Source organism: Panthera leo, chromosome A1 (genome assembly GCF_018350215.1).
Source record: "Panthera leo isolate Ple1 chromosome A1, P.leo_Ple1_pat1.1, whole genome shotgun sequence".
Classification (NCBI taxonomy): Eukaryota; Metazoa; Chordata; class Mammalia; order Carnivora; family Felidae; genus Panthera; species Panthera leo.
The window spans coordinates 198,402,438-198,424,433 of record NC_056679.1 but is presented as its reverse complement, the minus strand read 5'-3'; the positions used below and the strand labels follow the sequence as shown (position 1 = coordinate 198,424,433).

Genomic DNA, 21,996 nt, shown 5'->3' with positions numbered 1-21,996 from the left:
TACAGAGAATAGAGGGTTGTTGGAGGGGTGGGGGATGGGCTAAATGGGTGATGGGCATTGAGGAGGGCACTTGTTTGGATGAGCACTGGGTGTTATATATAAGTGATGAATCACTAAATTCTACTCCTGAAACCAATACTACACCGTATGTTAACTTGAATTAAAAAAAAAAAAAAAGAACATTAGCCTGGAAGTCTAATACCCAATTACATGTTTTAAGACAAAGAGAAACAACAGCAATAGTGAAAAGAAGTCACCAGATAATTTTAGCAAACATTCCACAACCCAAAACTATGTGTTTCCAGACCAAAAAAACCACAGAGGTCCAGAACAATAACACATCACCATCAAAGAGGTAATCATTTAAAAACCTTCCTACAGAAGCACCACTCCAGACAGATTTGCTATCAGATTTCATCAAACACCTCAGGAACAAAAAAACTCTCCAACCTTAAGACCATTCCAGAGTTGGTTTCTTTTCTCCTTAGCTTGCAGATGGCTACCTCTCGCTGCAGTCCTCAGGTAGTCTCCATGCACACCCCTGCTGTCTTTCTAGCCTTGTTGCCTCTCCTTATAAAGGCTCTAGTCAGCTGGGTTTAAGGCCCATCCCACCAGCCTCATTGTAATTTAATTACCTCTTTAAAGGCCCAGTCTCCATAGAAGCTTTCAGAGGTACTGGGAGTTAGTGCTTGAACACATAACCTTGGGGATGGGAAGACAAAGCCACCCCATAACAACATTCGTGGGGTACAACCTAAGAACAAAAAGAAATTTATTCAGATTGATGAAAATGTACAGCGAACATATTCAGTGTTGAAACATGAAAAAACCTTTGGTCAAGAGAATAAACTGGTGGTTGACAGAGGGAAGGGAGGTGGAGGGATGGGACAAATAGGAGGAGATTAAATGATACACACTTCAGTTATAAAATAAATAAGTCACAAGGATGTAAAGTATAACAGGGAATACAGTCAATAATATTGTAATAATTTTGTATGGTGATAGAGGGTAACTAGACCTATCATAGTATCATTTCGTGATATATAAAAAATTTGAGTCACCATCTTGTACACCTGAAACTAATATAATACTGTATGTCAACTAGAGACACCTGGGTGGCTCAGTCAGTTAAGCGTCTGACTTCAGCTCAGGTCATGATGTCAGAGTTCGTGGGTTTGAGCCCCCATTGAGCTCTGCGGTAACAGTGTGGAGCCTGCTTTGGATCCTCTGACTCCTTCTCTCTCTGCCCCTCCCCTACTCTCTCACTCAATACTGAATAAACATTAAACAAATTTTAAAAAATATTGTATGTCAATTAAAGTTCAATATTTTTAAAGCCTTTGCTTTAAAGTCAAGGGGTCCAAAGAGCAATGGCTAACTTACAACACCATAATCACATGCTGTGGGATAGCTGTTTTATAGAATTCTGATCCAGTGGGCTAAACGCGTAAAATAAAGCTTTGGCAACAGACCTAAGTTTCAATCCCGGGCACTATATGACCTACGTGACCTTGAGAAAGATACTTAACCTCGGAGACTCAATTTCTCCACTCTTAAAATGGAGATAAAATATAGGTAACTGCCTAAAAGTTGTGAGGATTTAATGACAATGCAGGGAACTCTCAGGTACTGGCTGTTCTTCATCTCTGTGCTGAAAGCTTCGTCGGGGACTTTGAGTATTTCAAAGACCATGCCTTTGACTTAGTCTGGAAAAGTGGAAGAATTCTTCTTCCACCACCAACACTACCTAGGATCTCAGAAAAATACTCAACTTTGTAATGACAACAATGCCCTTTTAAAAATGTTGGCGAAATGAAATAAACTAAGCAAAAGGGTAAACTGAAGAGAGTGAGAAGACGAAATGGCTTTTGTCGATTGTTCTGTGGCTTTCACGTGTGACCCAAAATAGAATCAAAAGAATGTGTGGGCAGTCCAGTGAAAGCAGCCTGGCTTTGTGTGCCACTAAGCTCTATATTTTGTGCCATCTATGTGAAAGCAGGCGAGGGTATCAGGAAACAGCTAAAGTGAGTGATTCACTATTACATTTCCCGGACACGTTTCATTTGGCTGTGTGACTCCGGCGCCCACTTGCATTGGTGAAAACCACCCCCGCACCCCGTCAGGTGAACAAAAGCTCGTGTGTTACATAGTGGACACAAGACCACGTCTCCGTGTGACAGAGGCCCAGGCAACAGAAGCATAGGGTCACGTCACTTTGTAGCAGAAATAGCCACCCTGAGCACACGGCTGTTGAGAGGTAGAGTTCTCATTGTGTCAAAGTGGAATGACTGATAAGTTCTCATAGGAAAAGGCTGTGCTGGAAGAACTGCTTTTAATTTCAAACTCTTAGCCACTTGTTTTTATAAATGTTCTCCATGTAGTAGAATATGACTTTGATAATGTCTAGACCTCTAGACAAAATGTTCCAGGACACATACAAACCATCAAGATGATTGACCCCTCTTATCAAGGAAAAATAGCTATTTTGTCTCATATTTTCCGGACAAATTTAGAAAGGAAGAAAAGTAGCAAATGTTGCCTGTTCCATAACAGTACAGACTCTTGCTAATATTAAGTGAAAACTCAGTTTATACCCTTTTAAGAAGTATTAGATCCCTCATGTGATAACTCTTGGACAAGAAGGCTGGAGGCTCAGATTACTCAGTCATGTCATAGCATGATTAACAATTTTATTTTTCTACAAGCATATACTTCAATAAGTCAACCATTTATTTATGATAAAAAAGTAAATTATAATAATACTGAAGCCATATGCAACTCTTATTCAAAATTAAGAAACTGAGGGGTGCCTGGGTAGCTCAATCAGTCAAGCCTCTGACTTCGGCTCAGGTCATGATCTCATGGTTTGTGAGTTCGAACCCCACACTGGGCTGTCTGCTGTCAGCATGGAGCCTGCTTTGGACCCTCTGTCCCCTCTCTCTCTGCCCCTCACCCACTTGGACTCTCTCTCTCAAAAATAAATAAAAACCTTAAAAAAATTAAGAAATTGAATATTGCATTGTTTCTGTCAGCCCTAACATTCTTTTTTGAGAAGTAATTAACACTTATTAAATGTTTGGTTATTATGACTGGTGGGAGAAAAAGTGGGCCTTTGTTTCTTTCCTGAAATCTCTCAAGAAAAGGCTGCAATCACTGAGTGTATAGAGGAATATCATTCACAGGTATGAGTGATAATGTTCACAGGGTATTTTATGGTACAAAGCAATAACAAAGTATTCCATTCTCAGGATATCAATGGTAATTTTATTTTCTTATTTACTTATTTTTATAGGTTTTTTTTTTTAATATAATTTTCTGTCAAGTTACCTAACATAGAGTGTGCTCTTGGCTTCGGGAGTAGATTCCCACGATTCATCGCTTAAATACAACACCCAGTACACATCCCAACAAGCGCCCTCCCCAGTGCCCATTACCCATTTTCCCCCTCTCCCCTCCACCCCCATGGGCCCTCAGTTTATTCTCTGTATTTAAGGGTCTCCTTTGGTTTGCCTCCCTCTCTGAAACCAGTTTTTCCCCTTCCCTTCCCCCATGGTCTTCTGTTAAGTTTCTCAAATTTCAAAGGTAATTTTATGAAAAAGATTTGACATACCAGAATCCTAAACTTGATATGTTACTCTCAAGATGTTTAAGAATTATACGAACCAATGAAACACATGTGACAACACAAGCCTGTTTTTACACAGGAAAGCCTCTGTTGAGGATTATTCTTATTACAGACAAAGGCCTTTGTCTTGAGTCTGGGATGAGATAGTTGGTCACTTTAAGGTGTGTTTATTTCTATTTTACAGGGATAGGAGAGTGGTAGTAATCTCCTCAAGTCTTACTTTTCCTTTGGTAGTTCTATTTGAGTTACTAAAATTTCCTGTTATTTTTGTGTAGAATGCACCATAGGCTGCCGGTAAACAAAACTTTGTCTGAAATTCTAAAACAGAAATGGACACTGCTGGGTCAGGGGACCCCGAGGGAGGAAATGCTGTTTTGTATCACATCAAAAGCGATACGCTAAATTTTACAAAAGACTAAAACATCCCTTCCATTGAAAAAACAAAGAAGGGTAAGAATGACTTGTTTAAACGCGCAAGTTGATACTAAGTGATGTCCCAACCTTCACAAATCACAGATGTAACGCTTGAGAAAGAAACAGAAATCTGTTCACAGATGAACAAGATCCTGCTTTTGTAAGGGACAATCCAGGCCATGGTGCATTTTTAGTAAATTAACAGATGTTTTTGATAAATCTGTAACTCAGAAGGATTCATCATGCTCATTGTGTTTGACAAGCACGAAATTAAGCAAGTTAAATCAGTCCCAAGGAAAGAAAAATGCTGTGCGGGCAATCCATCAAATGATCAAAACCTAGAGTAGTCTCTTCAGGGGGCAAATGCTTATACTACTTGAATATGCTTTTGCTCAGAAAAGATTTCAATCGGAAGAACCTCAGGTAGAAGATTGTACATGCAATTGTGACAGCATCAATCCCATACCTCATAAAATAGGGTAGCTTAATACTTGATGCATAAATTTGCATCCGATTCCTAGGGGAAAACAATTCAATATTAAGATGTGCTGTGTGATGGGTGCTCTGGCTTGCTGTGGTCTCACAAAAAGTCCTCTGCTCCTAAGGGGATGCAGAATGTCTTGGATTCTGGAGATGAATTTCATGTAAGTTCAAACTCACATTCCACCTTTAATTGGCTGAATGATTTTGGACAAGTGATTTAACTTCTCCGTAGTAATCTCCTTAATCTCCTCATCTGTAAACTGCTGATAATAGAACCTACCTCCTTAGAATTACTTGGATTAAATTAGCTAATACATGTAAAGCCATACAGTACTGAGAATGGCATCTGGCACAGAGCAATCTGGCTCCAAGCAATTTTTGCATCTATAACAGTCAAGGATTACTTGGGTCCCAGCAGAAGGACAATTAAGGTCTAGACTGTACAAAAAAAATGAAATACTATTGAGTCCTAAAATTCAAATGCTGCAAAAGAGTGGGGGGACATAGAAAGAAGGCCTTGAGATAGAGGACTTGGTTTAAAGGAGGGGATGAGACATTCTAAGTGACTGGAAAAGGCAGGACTGAGCATGGCCTTTAAGGAAGAACCAGCCTGACTGGAGTGGCAAAATAAGGTTGTGAGAGCACCCTGACCAGATAAGATGTGGCAGGTTGATAGAAGGTTTAAATTCCATTGCTGAGGAGATCAAGCTCTGAGAGGAACCTATTATAGTTTCCTCAGGGAATGTTGTAGAAATAGTATTTGTTTCTAGAAAACAGGACAGAATGTAGGGGAAGAGTCTAGAATCAGAGAGCTCAGTGTAAAGGTATTGAGACCCACCTAGGAGTAAGTAGGTGAGGTTGGGGACCAGGGTAATAGGCATGAGTAGAGGAGGAAGGTAACTACTAAGGCAAAACCAAGAGGTGGTTAAGCGATTAGATGTGGGGACAATGGACAGGGGAGACAAAGATGGCTCCAGAACTTTGGGGATGCCTCCATGGTCTAATATTGTATCTAGGTGAGATATGGCAATATCAGGTAGGTGTTAGAACATACACTTATAACATACAAAGGGAGTTTAGGAGCAGGCCTTTCCCTACGTATCTGAAATTTTCTAACTGCTACTGAGAGTGAGAAAAGAGGGTCAAGACTTCTGAGTATTGTAAGAGGATGTCTTGGGCATTGGAGCACTACTCAATATAGTTGTTTGTCCTGAAGGACACACAACTCCTGAGTGCTGACACAAGGCGAGATGAGAGTTACAAATGGTGAACACTTTGAAGCTCTACTCCCACAACAGCTTTCAAGTACACAAGGCAGTATTGTTAACTACCAGTAGTGTCTTAAAAGCTCACATTGAGTTTGGTAGGATCGATGAGTCCGGAGCAGATGAAGACAAGGGACGGCTGGGATTTCTAAGAGCTCCCTAACTGAATCATCCGTCTGCCTTAGGGTGCCAAAATGTAGCGTCCTGGGTTTGCAAGGTGTGGGACTGGAGTGTGAGGCGAGGCAGGTCCACACTGGAATGGCCTTGCTGTTAGGTCACCATCGGGGCCTGCCCCAAAGAGTCCGTGGACCGAGGGAGAGCCACTCTACACATTTCTTGGACCCAGGGTCTTCCCATCCAATCTCCATTCTCCTTGGACCTGCTAAGTTAGTCTCCATTCTACACTACACAATTATCTGGGGGGAAAAAAAAATCTTTAAAATGGACTAGTAGCGTGAACAGAGGGCATAGGCATGATGGCTGTCTCTGGGAGTGATTTCTCATTAAAGTAAATTTTAAAAATACCTTTCTGGTATCTTCTAAATGGTCTGCAGTTACTTTTATAACTTCTCCAGGAAGATATTATTTCAGCCAGGGCTATAGTTTAGGCCACGATCAGATGCTTGGCACCAAAGTGGTGGCTTATTCACATTAAAAAAAAAAAAAAAAAAAGTGCTCCATAATCATTGCAACTACACCCTCTAAGTTCTGATTTCTCCCGAGGACTCTTGGTTGCTATATTATTTTTAGTGTGTTCTGCCATTGAACAGATGTTTCCATATTAAGTCCTTGTCCCTGTCATCCTGTATGTTTTAGCACCAAAGGCGACTTTAAAAGCAAACCAAACTAAGCCTAAATAATACAACACAGGAAACACAGGGATGGTTGACTCCTTCATTCCACTCGCTCTGATTAAATATCTTGACCACAATCTCTCTCCAGCATCTTTAGCACAAAGAATGAAAATCCTTGAGATGTAATAAAGGGGCTAGACGAAACTCCCATACACTGAAGTTATCACAACAATTTTACAGAAGAGGCTGCCCTAAGGGTCTATTACATCCGTCTTTTAAAGTTGATGGAAAATTCTCACTGCCTATGTGTTATGGTAAAACAAAACGCAGGCCTGCAAAATGACTGACTTTAAAAATAACAACATACTTAAGAGTCCAGCTTGCAATCGTTAGAGGTAGTACAGCTGGGGTCAGTTTATAGACTTCTGTTTTTAATTTGCATAAATAGTCTAGTGCTTGGCCAGAGCAGGCACGCAGCTGCCTCACCAGGCTGGCTGACTTTTCAGTCACCCCACAGACACCCAGAGGTGCTGAGATATGGGTCACAGCAGGTCTAAGAGTCATGATGAGGCTGAAAAGTGAGTCCTTCTACACTCCCACAAGGAAAACCCAGAACTTCTGACGATGTTTTCTCCACTTGGAGCTGACATTCTTTTGAGTTCTGCTAATGAAGAAGAAACTCCAAGTCCCACCTCAAGAACATTGTGTCATGATACTTACACTGCCCAGACTGACAGAAAGGTCTATGCTGCCTAGTTCCAAGGTGGAAAAACCAAAGCAGGTTCTTACCGTAAATCATACAGAGTGGTGGCAGTGCATGCTAAAGATTGAATGTTTGTGTTCTTCCCAAATATATATGTTGAAATTCTAAGGCCAATGTGATGGTGTTAGGAGGTGAGGCCTTTGAGAGGTGATTAGGTCCTGAGGGTGGAATCCTCATGAATGGGATTAGTGCCCTTATAAAAGAGGTCCCTTGCCCTTCTGCCATATGAAGACACAGCCTCCAGAATGTGGGAAATAAAATGTTTGTTGTTTAAGCCCCTCCCCAGTCTTATGGTACTTTGTTATAGCAGCCCAAAAGGATTAAGCCAGTGCTCGATACCCTTCTAGGTGAAGGGGTCATGTTTCTATGGCACAGAGCCAACCATTTATTCAATAAACATAGGACATTACTGAAGTCTAGGTTCTGGTATTGTTGCAAAGAGGGTGCAGGCTTCCCAGAGAATTTGTTGTCTTGCTTTTTAGAAATGAGATTATGCATTTAACAGTTTAACTTCAGGGGCACCTGGGTGGCTCAGTTGGTTGAGCATTTGACTCTTGATTTCAGTGCAGGTTGTGGGATCCAGCCTCGCGTTGGGCTCTGCACTGAATATGGAGCCTGCTTAAGATTCTCTCTCTCTCCCTCTGCCTCCCCTCCTGCTTGTACACCCTCTCTCTAAAATTAAAAAAAAAAAATTAAATAAATTTAACTTCATAGAATGAAAAATTAAGAGGAAGCCTACGATTGGAAGTCAAGTGACTGATAGAGAATTTCAGAAAAAAATAGAACAGATCAGAGTAGTTGGGGGTAGCATCACAGAAGTGGGACTTAATCCATCAAACACTCATTTAACAGATTCCATGAATTATACTTTCCAAGGACTCAGAGGTATAAAGAACTTATATCAGGGCCTGATTCTGATATCTTGATGCTTAGTTTTATCCGGTGAATAGTTGAACACAGCAGGAATGTACAGACTGAGGAGTGTCATATAACAGATACAATAAATGAGACCCTTTCAGTCACAGAACTTTAGATCTGGAAGAATCCTCAGAAATATCCTAACCCAACCTCCTCCTTTTATAGATAAGAAAACTGAGTTTGTCACCTGTCCAACTTATGCTGTTAAGTTTGAGACTAAGCTGGGATTGGGACCCTGTTATAGACCCTGAAGGATAGGCAAATGCCAGTAGAGGGAACAGTAAGGGCCCAGGGAGGGTTGATGTGCAGTTAGTAGAGACTAGCCCATTATAATAGCACCTTGCCTTCCCCTAGTGTCTGTTCTGATTGATGGGTGCCCCTGCTGACTCATTAACTATTCTGAATGTCACCCCTGGGCAAAGGCACATCTCATTTCCTGCTCAGCTATATCAGTGTAACAGAAGAAGTAGAGAGAGTTTTTAATAATGAAATACTAGGAAGCAATTAATCTCTTAGCACTGCAATAACGCGTGACATAGCTCAGTTTTCTCTAAAGGTATCACAAATAGAGAATGAATGTACAAAAGAGATCCATATATTAAAAGGGTAAAGGACATGGCTAAAGAACAAGCTACATCCAACACCATGATTCCATTTGTAAAGTTCAAGAACGATGTTAGGTGAAGTATACACAGCTGGTGAAATTAATAAGGACAAAGCAGGTTTGGTTTGGGTTTGGGTTTTTTTGTTTGTTTGTTTGTTTGTTTTTGGCTTTTATGGTACTAAGTCTTTACTCAGGAAGAGGGGAGGAGGTTGGAAAAGTGTAGAGACTCACAGGGGGTTTCTAGGACACGCCAGTTTTCTATTTCTTTAATACTGGTAACTCCGCGAGCGTTCATTTAATAACTAGTCACTAGAGTACACATCTGGTGTATGCACTTTTCCATATGCTATATTTGGCACACACAAAAAAACAAAAAACAAAAAACAAAAAACGAAAGCTAAAGCAGACCGAAGTTTGGTTTCTTTTTTGAAGGCTGGGAAAGTAACGTGGGCAGATCATCAGGTTCAATGAGCAGCTGCTTGAAGATGGAACAAAGGAGCTTGGGAACAAAGATGCTCAAATGGCGTCACAATTAAAATGTGGAGATTAGCTATCAGCACCCCTGTGTGGAGAATAGCCCTTGGCAGCCTCTCACTCCCACACAGAGTGGTGGCTGTCGCAGCATTCTTCCTTAACAGCCCTACATTTCTAACACTCCCTGGAGATATGGCCCACGGAACTTCTAGGAAAAACACACAATAAGGATTTTGATAATAAATGGGCTGAGAAAGTTAAAAAAAAAAAAAAAAGAATGAATCATTGATTTTTGAATCGATTTCTTTTTCCATTGTCTCATTTTCAAGTGTACTATTCAGTGGCATTAAGTACATTCATAATGTTGTGCAACGATCACCACTATCCATTTGCAGAGGACGCATCGATTTTTGAACAGCAAAATGTGGGCACAGGATCTCAAATCTGCTATCCTTTTTGGACAAAGAACCAGGGAAGTTTTAGTGGTCTGTGTGCATCGGGAGGGAGACAGCACTGCGGCGGCGGGTCCTAAGAGGACAGCCACAGCAAGCGTCCCCGGCTGCATGCTGGTGTGCACCTCGAATAGCCAGGCAAGGACACCACGCGATCACCTCGCGCAGTCTTTCCGCAGCGCTGCTGGTGCGCGCCGGGCCACTGGACTTGACGCACTGGTCCTAAAGAAAGGCTGCCCGCAGCGGGACCGTGTGAAGGAACTGCTTGCTGTGCCTGGTGGTGGTTTGAGCCTTCCCAGACCTCCAACTCTTTGGGTTTGTGTTTCATTCCACAAAACTACTCTCTTGCTACATGATCTGCAAAGTTGGCATAATTTTGGAGCTGGAAGGAGCCTTAGAGATGACCTATTCAAACCCTCTCACTGTCGAGTTGCAAGAATCAAGAAGCCCGTGAGAGATGGCGCCGTGGAGGGAGCTCAGTGCTGCAAAATCCCGCAGCCGCTGCACTCATTTTAAAATTAAAGTGACTAAGTTCTTAAAACATTTTTCCTGTGCTTTATTTTGAGTAGCCAGAACCTCCCAGGAGTCATAAAAGCACAGTTACAAATCTCTAATCTGGCGGGGTGTTTTTTTTCCCCTTTAATTTTACCACATGTGGACCCTGAAATTATAATAATAAGGAAAAGGACAGAACACAGTAACTCACAATATAACACAATCTACCCCAGATGTTGATTGCAGATGGATTCACAAGCACAGTCTGAGAGCTTGTTCCAAAAGTGGGGAGATGCTGGGACCCTAGAATAGCAGCCATGGTCCTCAGGTAAAATGTCCCTATCTATATAGTTTATAACCAAGTCCATTGCTAATACTCAGAAATTATTTATATGTATGCCCTTTGTCCCTTTTCGGCTTCTTCCCTTCTCCTCCTTTCCTTCCGTGGCCCATGTCCCCACATTTCTAATATTTCCTTCTCTCTAGTTCCCAGGAGCATCTCGCTAGCCCTTGGGTTTTCAGGACTTCCCATTAGAACATCTTGGCTAGGACTGTGTGTCTAAAAAAGCCTCTGACTCATAGGACTATTTTCTTGATTTTCTATTACCAGAATCCCTTAATATCTTTCTCAATTCCAAAGTGTCCTATATTGACTTCCCAAGATAAATTTATAATCTAATCATGGTTTATGAAAGAAGGACCACATTATGACTTTAGAGGGCCCTAGGCACTTTTACTTTGGTGGCCCCCTTCCTCCATACAAAAATATAAAAGATTATATTGTACAACTGCATTGGAAGAAAAAACAAATATAATCCAGCCTGGATTATTATTTTTCCCCCAAGAATTTTAAGAAAAATAAGAATGAAACATTTGCATGAGCTCCTGCATATATTGTCGGCCCTGGGCATTGCACCTGTGGTGCCTTATGCATAGCCGGCCCTGCCTGTTGGTGCTGCCCAAAGATTGCCTGGGTTACATCAGTATATCAGATTGTGTTGGGTTATCACTTAGGATACTTTTGGTTGTAAATAATGGGATAAAACTCAAATGGGAGCTTAAACAATAAGGGGAATTTATAGGCTAACAGAGCTGTTAAGATCAGTCTGATGTGGATTGGAGTCAGGCCCCTTCCCCTGTGAAACTTCCATTGTTCAGAAAAAGTCAGAGACCATGTCATAGACCTTGTTTTTTGCTTGTCCATTGGCCATTGCCCTCCCTGCCTACCTTACTATCAGAGCTCACCTCCATGATGGAAGGAGCTGAAAGTGCCAGACGAGCTTTCTCAGCCTCCCTGGAGGCTATGGTTTAGATACCTGACCAAACTCTAGCCACTGCAACTTCAGTGGAAGGATGCTTCCGGGTTTCCTCCCCACTTCGATGTGCAAGAAGTTCCGACTCCTTCTGTCCTACTTTGGGATGTGTGTAGGCTTCTGCAGCTGTCTTGATTCCATGAGAGGCCACATGGACCACTCTTGGAAGGTGGCAGAGCAGAAAGATCCAATTTCAGGTTCTTGATGGCATTGCTGAACTACATAACCAGCCCTGAAACTACCTACCTCTGAACATCTTTACCAAGTGAGATAATAAACTCTAATTGATGCAACTTTTAGTTGGGTCTTTTATTGCTTACAGCTTCCTACAGATCATGAAAAAACAAGTAAACCCCAAATTTTCAGATCTTGACAAATGTTATTAGGACAATAAATATGATGGAGGACTACTTCAAATTGATAATGCTAGAAGGACTCTCTAAAGTGACAGTTGAGCCTCATGGAGCCAGCCATACGAAGGTCTGGGAGGCGAGGTGCTTTAGCCAGAGTGAACAGTAGCTCTAAAAGCCCCCAGTGGCAATTAGTAGAGGGAATCTGAAGAACAGAAACAAGTCCCTTGGCTGAAGTACAGTAAGGAAGGGCAGGGAGTACAACGTGAAGCCAGAGATGTTACAAGGCATTTTGCTTTTTTGCGAATGCCTTGACACAATGGTGTAATTTTGGTTCTGGGAAGCTGGGTGGAGGGGACATTTGAAAGATATCAAATGGCAAAATCTCATTTTGTAACCAGCTGCTTAGCGTACATATTCAATGTGGTAGCAACACCTGCCCATTTCCTTTATCAGTACCATCCTTCAGCGCCTAGGCTCCTCCTTTTCAGAGAACCATACTCCTCTCCCATGTGGTTACCACAGAAGCGGCTAGATATTATAAAAGGACTCATCTCCCCGCCTATAGTTTACTGGACAGGGATGGGTACCTAATCTAAAAAGGCCTTATTCCTGGGGACTTTGGAATTGGGGGCAGGAGATCAAGTTAGTGTCTTGCAAGTGGTTAAAGATGTAAGACTTAAAGCTTGAAAGATGTAGTCATATCTTGATCATATGGGAAAAAACATGGTTTTCCATCCTGAGAGGAGGAAGAAAGGAAAGACAAGCCTGATGGAATTCAAGTCCCAGGTTACTGTAGGTTCCTAAAGCCCAGCCCTATCTTTCCCTTTCTCAGTTTGGTGATTCCATTTCTATACCATGGTTTATTTCAGGGACCCTTTTAGGGAGAAGGGGAGATGTCAGTAATTGGAATCAAGAGTGAGATGGTAAAATAACAAATCTTAAAATATAGGATTAGCAGAGTAAAGCTGAGGTGGGGACCAGTAATGATTCAGGGATCCAGAGTTGAATGTCAATGTTTCTGGTTATATAGTAGAAAAGCAGTGGATTGATTATGTATTGTCTCTTGAGGACCATGAGACTATAAAGATTTCAGTAGTGGGGTGCCTGGCTGGCTCAGTCCGTGGAGCATGAAACTCTTGATCTTGGGGTTGTGAGTTTAAACGCCACGTTAAGTATAGAGATTACTTAAGAATAAAATCTTAACAACAACAACAAAAAAATTTCAGTAGAACTCAGTTTCTACCATTTATTTTGTTGTCTCTTTAAGAAAACTAATTTCCAGTTAAAGCTGGCTTACTTCCAAGTATATAGAGAACAACAGAGTCTGCTTTAAGAAAATACTTTTTTGCTTATAAGCAGTGATCTATGACCACTAGCACTTGGATAATTGTCTTGCTAAATTGCACCAGCCAAATTCTTAACACTCTAAAATCAGGGCACTAATTTGGCAATTTGGGGTAACCTGAAATCTTATCACTCTCCTTCCCTTGTTCCACCCCATCCTTAACTTTTGCAAATTTAGTACCACTGCCTGGCACATTCTCTTCTACTAGGAAGAAAAGTTCCCTTGCTTCTACTAACATTATCATAATTCTGGTTCTCCCCCACCTCTCAATTTTGAGCTCACATCCTGAAACTTCCCTGTGAATTCAGATCTAGATTAGGTACTTCTGCTAAGTACTCGTGAAACACTGTGTTTCTACTATCACATAGCATATAGCATTATAACTGCTTTTGAGTCTTTCTGTACTGCTAAACTCTAAGTTGAGAGCTGGGCACATAGCAGGTGTTTAATAACGACTCTTGTATGAATGAATGAATAGTTATAATGAATACTGAGATAATATATGTACGGTATCTGGCACATGAGCCATCAATACATTGTTTCTTGTTAGTTTTCTTTTGTGATTCATAAAATAACCCTAGAACCTGAGTTCAGCAGGGCATACTGCACTGCACTTCTGTGGGAACAGCTGCATAGGTGGAACTAGGGATCATGCTAAAATGTAACAATTTGGCCAACCGTTCTAGCAGGTGCCTAATCCATTAGAACAGAAGAGCCTGGCCTTCTATCTGGGAGAGATGATCAATCTTGCTTGCCCCCACAACAGAGCATAAATTCACCTACTAATAAACTAAACATATGGTCACTATATCTATGAAGAATTAAAATTAAATTGAATATTCCAAGATAGAAAATTATTCACCAGGGATATTCTTAACTACAATCCAAGTAGTTACATTGACACTATTTGTACTGATAAGATCTTGCTTATAATATAAAAAATCAATAACCCCTTTATATATAAGCATAAATCACTAAAACCAACATTTCCAAACATATAAACCACAATAAAAACTAAGAATACATTTAAGGTATATGAAGCATAACTAAAAACTATGGAACTTTACTGAGGATCATAAAAATACTTGAATAAATGGAAAAATAGCATGTGCTTTTAAAGATTCTTCCGTAGTATAAGATGCTAATTCTCCTCAAATTGTTTTATAAATAGTGACATTTCAAATAAAGTACCAAAGATTTTTTTTTTGGCAAAATTTTTGTTGAATAATAACATACATACAAAAAGTACATGTAACTCTACATCTCAACAAAATTTTAATTATTTTTAAATGGGTACAAGTTCAAAGTTTAACTGAAGTAAAAATGGAGGAAAATATCCCATAAAATTTCAGTTTAAAAAATTTTTAATTTTGGAACTGGCACTCTAACATAGAAATTAGCAGAAAATAATAGAAAGCCAAAAAACAAGCTTGTGAGAACATGTATAAATAAATGTGGTAAATGTAGCATTTCAGATTGGTGAGTTCAGATTGGTGATAGCATCTTTTTAAAAAATGTTTATTTATTTTGAGAGAGAGAAAGAGCATGAGCAGGGCAGGGACAGAGAGAGAGAGATCAAGAGAGAGAGAGTCCCAAACAGGCTCTGCACTGTCAGTGCAGAGCCCTATATGGGGTTCAGTCTCAGGAACCATGAGATCACTACTGAGCTGAAACCAAGAGTCGGACGCTCAATTGACCGAGCCACCCAGGTGCCGACCCCCCTTTTTAAAAAAAAAAATTATTTATTTAATGATAGAAACTTTAATGGCGCTAGAATGATTGTGATATCAGTGTCTAACTAAACATTGGATTTAAAAAATAAATATGAGGGGCGCCTGGGTGGCTCAGTCGGTTAAGCGTCCGACTTCGGCTCAGGTCATGATCTCGCGGTCTGTGAGTTCGAGCCCCGCGTCAGGCTCTGTGCTGACGGCTCAGAGCCTGGAGCCCGTTTCAGATTCTGTGTCTCCCTCTCTCTCTGACCCTCCCCCGTTCATGCTCTGTCTCTCTCTGTCTCAAAAATAAATAAAACGTTAAAAAAAAATTAAAAAAATAAAAAATAAAAAATAAATATGAATAAAATCAGAAAAGATCTAGAATAATATATAGCTTAAAATTTAGGATTTGTGGGGTGCCTGGGTGGCTCTGATGGTGGAGTGTCCAACTTGGGCTCAGGTCATGATCTCATGGTTCCTGAGTTTGAGCCCCTCATTGGGCTCACTGTTGTCCGTACAGAGCCCACTTCAGATCCTCTGTCTCCCTCTCTCTCTGCCCCACCCCTGTTTACTCTCTCTCTCTCTCAAAAATAAATAAACATTTAAAAATATTTAGGATTTGTAAGCATTCCATTAAAAATTGAAATCATAGTAAAAAATTAATAGATGTGTCTATATACATTTAATACTTTTCTGTGGTGACCACCATAAGTGACAGACAAATGACAGGTTAGGAAAGAGTGTTATCTGCTATCTTCATTCCCAGGCAGTGTCTTTGATAGGAACGAGGTGTGCTGTATTGATTGCATGTGCAGATCTTGGAGTCAGATTGCTTGGGTCTGAATATGAAATGGCCCACTTACAAGCTGTCTTAGGTTGGGCTCCCTGGAAGCTGTGGCTGAGAGAAAGAATTTTATAAAAGTGACTTATCAAAGATGTTCTCTTCGGTGGAATCTGGAGGAATGAAGGAAGGAGGCTAAGACAAGGGGGAGAGTCTAGGCAAAGACGAGGTTTCAGGTGAAGCCTCACCTCAACTCGACTTTATGGGAAGATCTGGAGCAAACGTACCACGGAATCTTCTGGCCTTAAAGCAAGCAGTCCGGGCCTTTGTATCTCCACTGCATCAGTCAGTCATTGTGTGCAGGCCATCCAGGCATTTGGGACAGGCTGAGGACAATTTTCCAGAGAAGGGTGCAACTCTGAATTGTTAGCCACCAAAGATCATGGCAGCCAAGAAATGAACGCACTAGGTGGACAGGGATTGAGGGATAGCATGAGTAGCATCTTCTAAAATAACTAAGTCATTCTGGTTAAGTTACTTAACTCTCTCATTATAAACTCATTTATAATGAAAACATATCTTTGATGCCGTAGGGACTGTAGAGAAATGGTAAGGAATAGTATATGTCAGGAAATAGTCTAACAAAAACACTCAAACATTAGCATTCAGAGAGTTTTACAACTCTAAACATTCACTAATTGCAAAATAGGAAAATTACAAAGACTGTAATTTTGTCTGCAAAATGCAAGTACAATGAATAAGTGAAGAAATAGAATTGTCCAAAACATGGAAATATTTTCTCTCTCACTGTAACTATAGAAGTACAAGCTTAAAGCAAATTACTGTTTATTTCTTATCAAAGAGCCAAAATCAAAGATAATACTCAGTACTGGCAAGGTGTCTGTGTGGGAATAGAGGAATCTCTTGCATTCCTATTAAGAGGATAAAATGACTGATTGTGTTCTGGGGGGCATATGGGAAATCTATCTGAAGCTTTTAAATCATGTATACCTTCTATAATGAGCATTCTCATTTCCAAGAATTTATCTGCAGAAAATTTGGCCAAATACTTGAAAATACAAAGGTATATAATATTATTTTGGTATTGGAAAATTGGCATGAGCTAATAAAACAGAAAGGGATAATAATGACAAAGCAGTTACTATAATGAATAATGGTATAAAAATATACTTACTGAAAGGAAATTAAGTCCAAACTTTAGTCAAAAACACAAATTTAAAAATTGTTTTCAGACAAGATGATATAATTTTTAAAAACATTTGGAATTATATACACTAGTGGTGATTATTTTTGTGAGAGGAGGTATTTTTATCTTCTTTGTGCTCATTTGTATTGCTCTGATCTTTCTACAGTGAACAAGTAACACAACAATAACTCATAAGTCTCAGTTTTCTCCTTAGGAACTCAAGCCTGAGGTACAAGCCTGTAGGTACAAAACTTATTTGAGGATGGCCATTAACCACAATTTCTAGTTATTTTTGATTTCTTGCTATTTATGCCAAGCATAAATTTGTAAGCAAATTCTTGGAACATATTTCAAGAAAGAATCAAGACCATCAGTTTCAAGCAAACAGATTTGTTAAACACATAGACACAAATCACTAGGAACAATGAATGCACATCTTTACCCAAAGAAGAGAAAGAGAATCTTTTTTTTTTAAGTTTATTTATTTATTTTTAGAGAGAGAGAGAGGAGAGGAGCAGAGAGAGAGGGAGAAAGATAATTCCAAGTAGACATGGAGCCCGATATAGGGCTTGAACCCATGAACTGTGAGATCATGACCTGAACCAAAACCAAGAGCCAGACGCTCAACCAACCGAGCCACCCAGGTGCCCCCAAAGAGAATCTGTTGTGTAAGTGTGATTGGTGAGAAAACTATCGTAGACTATTGATTTAAAACTTGATTTACACCCATTCAAGGGATTACTTCTTCAGGATACTCATTTTATCCTGTCTTTTTTTTTTAATTTTTAATGTTTATTTTTGAAAGAGAGAGAGACAGAACATGAGTGGAGGTGGAGCAGAGAAAGAGGGAGACACAGAATCGGAAGCAGGCTGTCAGCATAGAGCCCGACTCGAGACTTAAACTCACGAGCTGTGAGATCATGACCTGAGCCAAAGCCGGATGCTTAACAGACTGAGTCACCCAGCTGCCCTTCATTTTATTCTGTCTTTAGGCCCATTTCACATTTGGTCAATATAGCAAACTGTATCAATCAGAATCACAACAGAAAACAGATGGCACAAATGGGGTAACTGAAGGGAGGTTCAAAAGGGGCAGTTTACACAAAGAAGTGGGCAAGGCTCAGGGCTAGCAATATCAGAGAGGGGTTGAAAGAGTAGGGAGGAGGAGCTGTTATCGGAACCTTGAGAAGGTCGGTTGAGAGACGCAGGGACTGAGTGGAACAAAAGTCACCATACCTCTCATGTAGGACAGCTGTGCCCCCTCCAAGTGTTGGCTCAGCATTTCAGGCAGCTTCAACCTCAGGGCACCTCCATACCAGCACAAGTGTCCACAATCCCCAGGCCAGGATAAGAGAGAGCGCAGGGAAGCCCACGCCAGCTCTTCAGTGCAGCTCACTGGAGGTGATGGGTCATGTCTGCTCGCATCTCGTTGGCCAAAGCAAGTCATGTGGCCTTGCCCAGCTACGAGGGGCTGGGGAAGAATCCTCATATGCACCTAAAAGGCAAGGAGAACTAGACACATTGGTGAAACACACAGACAGAGAGTAGTCCCTGCTCTTTTATATTATGCTTCATTCCTTTGTATGAGACACAGGCTCTTACCCAACCTTGGGACATACTCTAAGCTGTGCGGTCTCACGGTAGCCACTAGTCACATGCCAGTGACTGAGCACCTGAATGTGACTTGAGATGTGCTGTACTTGTAAAATATACCTCAGATTTTAAAGACGCAGCACCAAAAGAAGAATGTAAGATAGCTTATTAATGACTTCTAATATTGATTATAGGTGGAAGGATAATACTTTTGAAATACTGGGTTAAATAAAAATACATTATTATTTATTAATTTTATCTATTTTCACTTTTTAAAAAAGTTTTTTTAAGTTTATTTATTTCAAGAAAGAAAGTGTGAGTGGTGGGGTGGGGAAGAGGGAGAGGGAGAGACAGAGAATCCCAAGCAGGCTCCCCACTGCCAGCACAGAGCCCCATGTGGGTTTCAAACTCACGAAACTGTGAGATCACGACCAGAGCCAAAAATCAAAAGTTGGACACTTAACCGACTGAGCCACAGAGGCTATTTTTAGTAGGAACAGCAAAGCTATTTTTATTTTTATTTTTATTTTTATTTTTATTTTTTAAAATGTGGTTTCTAGATAACTTTGTATGCAGCTTCTGTTTGTGGTTTGCATTATTTTGCTATTGAACTGTGCTGTTCTAGAGAGTTCTCTTGGTTCCCAGGAGGGTTTCTAATAGAGAGAAAGAATTACCAGCTTCTGCTAGAATTCTCCATAGGATGAATCATTGCTTTAATTACTCCTGTAGCTAAGTAGCTACCCAAGTGATAAGGTTTTCTTCTTTTATTTGAATGTCTAATTTAAATTTCTTTATAAAAATTCAGGATCAGTTTTCTTTTTTCTCTCCTCCATAAAGGCAAAGCACAGGTGGTTCATAGAGACCATTATTCCATGTAGAGTCTTTTTTATAAAACGTATTTAAATGTCACTCAGTTTCATTAAAACAAAGGAGCCATTCAGCAAATGTGCTGCTCTTTTAGTTTCTTACTTTTTCATGGAAACTCATTTTGAAGACTTTGTCTACTCTTTTATTTGGAAAGAGAGTACAGAGAAAGTTGTTACCTTTACCTTTTCCTATATATCGAGAGCTGAAGTTATTAGGAGTTCTCAAATTTTCTTGGAAATATGGTCACACAGTAACTATTCTACAACCTGTGCCAGAGATGCCCCCTCCGTCCCTTCGGTCCCCTCCCTTCCCCTAGACCCAGCTCTCTGCCCCGGAGGCTGACCTGCTGGTCTACACTAAGTGGTCTGCAAGGGAGAGTTCTGGTAGAGACTAGAAGGGAGTGGAGCAGGGTCAGGGTATTTATTCACCTGCGAGGTAGCCTCTGGCTGTATATTTAGGGTTGAGTCAGGAAAAGGGCATCACTCTAAATAGAAGAGTTTAATACAGAAATTAGAGTACTGACTGAGTGCCACTGCTCCCTTTCATGACTGCAGGTTCTACTGCTCACTCTGCTCAGCCTTGTGGGTCTAGGAGCGGTGACAGCTTTGCTGTTCCTACTCTCAGGTGACTGCCCTATCCCTTGTGACTCCCTAATAGTCCCCTGAGTGCCCTTGAAGTGAGCATGCCATCTGCATTCTACAGCAACCGCAACCCAGGTGCTCGGGCATCCTGTGGGAGGGCTACATCCAAACAAGAGGTCGTTGAGTGTCAGGACCCAGAGGGGCAACATTTTGAAGATATTTGCTCAAGTCTAGGAGCATAAGATAGCTTTTCATATATTTCTGCCTGATATTTTTAAAAGCCTTTACAATGTCTTGTTGGAATAACAAACTCTAATATGACCAAGGTAAGAAAGAAAGTTATCAGGATGCATTTTTATATGTTGTAGTTTTTTTCTTTGGCCAAGAAATGTCAATATTTGAACCACACATTAAGTTCTATACTCATCAGTTCTTGGTCTTCCAAGTATATCCTGTACTTCTTAAAAAAATTTTTTTAATGTTTATTTATTTTTGAGAGAGAGAGAGAGACAGAGTGCGAGGCGGGGTGGGGGGGAGACACAGAATCTGAAGCAGGATCCAGGCTCTGAGCTGTAGGCACGGAGGCCGATGTGGGGCTCCAACTCACAAACCACAGGATCATGACCTGAGCCGAAGTCAGATGCTTAATCAACTAATCCACCCAGGCGCCCCTACTTGAACTTATTTTAGATGGGAGGTTGAAAAATTTACTTTGTTTCCCCACCTGTACAATGAGGAGTTTAAGACTAGATGATCTTAAATATCCCTGTGCACTAACATTCTATAAGTCTATGATATTTCTATCAAATTTGTGAAAGAGTTTTTTGGCTCAGGTGAGGTGAAGGTGCAACTGTTTTCAGTTGTCCTGCATCTGGGCTCACCCAACACCAGCCACCTCTACCATGCCTAAGTTTGACCCCAACGAGATCAAAGTTGTATACCTGAAGTGCACCAGTGGGGAAGTTGGTGCCATATCATTTGCCCTGGCCCAGTAGACTGGCTCCCAGGATCTGTCTCCAACAAAGGTTGGTGATGACTTTGCCAAGGCACCAATGATTGGAAGGGTCTGAGGATTACAATGAAAATGACCGTTCAGAACGTACAGGCCCAGATTGAAGTGGTCCTTTCTGCCTCTGCCCTGATTATCAAAGCCCTCAAGGAACCGCCAAAAGACAGAAAGCAGCATGAAAACATTAAGCACAGTGAAAATACCTCTTTTGATGAGCTTGTCAACATTGCCCGACAGATGCAGCACCTATCTTTAGCCAGAGAACTCTCTAGAACCATGAAAGAGATTCTGGGAACTGCTCAATCAGTGGGCTGCAATGTTGATGGCTGCCACCCTTATGACATCATAGATGACATCAACAGTGGTGCAGTATAATACCCAGCTAGTTAAGAAGTACAAAGGAAAACCTTTCAATAAAGGATCATTTGACAACCAAAGAAAAAGTTGTGGGATATATTGGTGAGGTGAATGTGCAGACTTCTCTGGAGTATTGGGATGACTGTTTTGTGAAACAATTTCACTTTCCCACTTGACCAAGAAAATCAGAGAGAATTATTTTTACCAATGCCCTTGAAAGCAGGACATAAAAGAATGCATGGTACTAAGAGCACCAAGCTTGGATCAGAGGTCAACAAATAATGGCCCACGAGCCAAAGGAAACCTGCCACCTGTTTTTGTAAAGTTTTATTGAAACACAAGCCATGCTGAGTTGTTTATGTATGGTGTATGGCTGCTTTCTCACTACCATGCAGAATTGAACTGTTGTAACAGAAATTATATCGGCCCATAAATCTTAAAATGGTTATTATCTGGCCCTTTGCAGAAAAAGTTCGCCAATCCCTGGCTTAAAATATGTAAGCAGCTCTCTTTAAGCAAAATTCCCCACCCGGGTTTTTTAGAAGTGACGTACCCAAGACCCTAATAGTGGATGATTAAAGGTACAAATAA

At 40.7% G+C, this 21,996-nt stretch overlaps 1 pseudogene; it reads left to right on the top strand.

The window, feature by feature from the left end:
* Positions 1 to 20,895: 20,895 nt before the first annotated feature.
* LOC122226577 lies at positions 20,896 to 21,423 on the top strand (annotated as a pseudogene).
* The last annotated feature ends 573 nt before the right edge of the window (positions 21,424 to 21,996 follow it).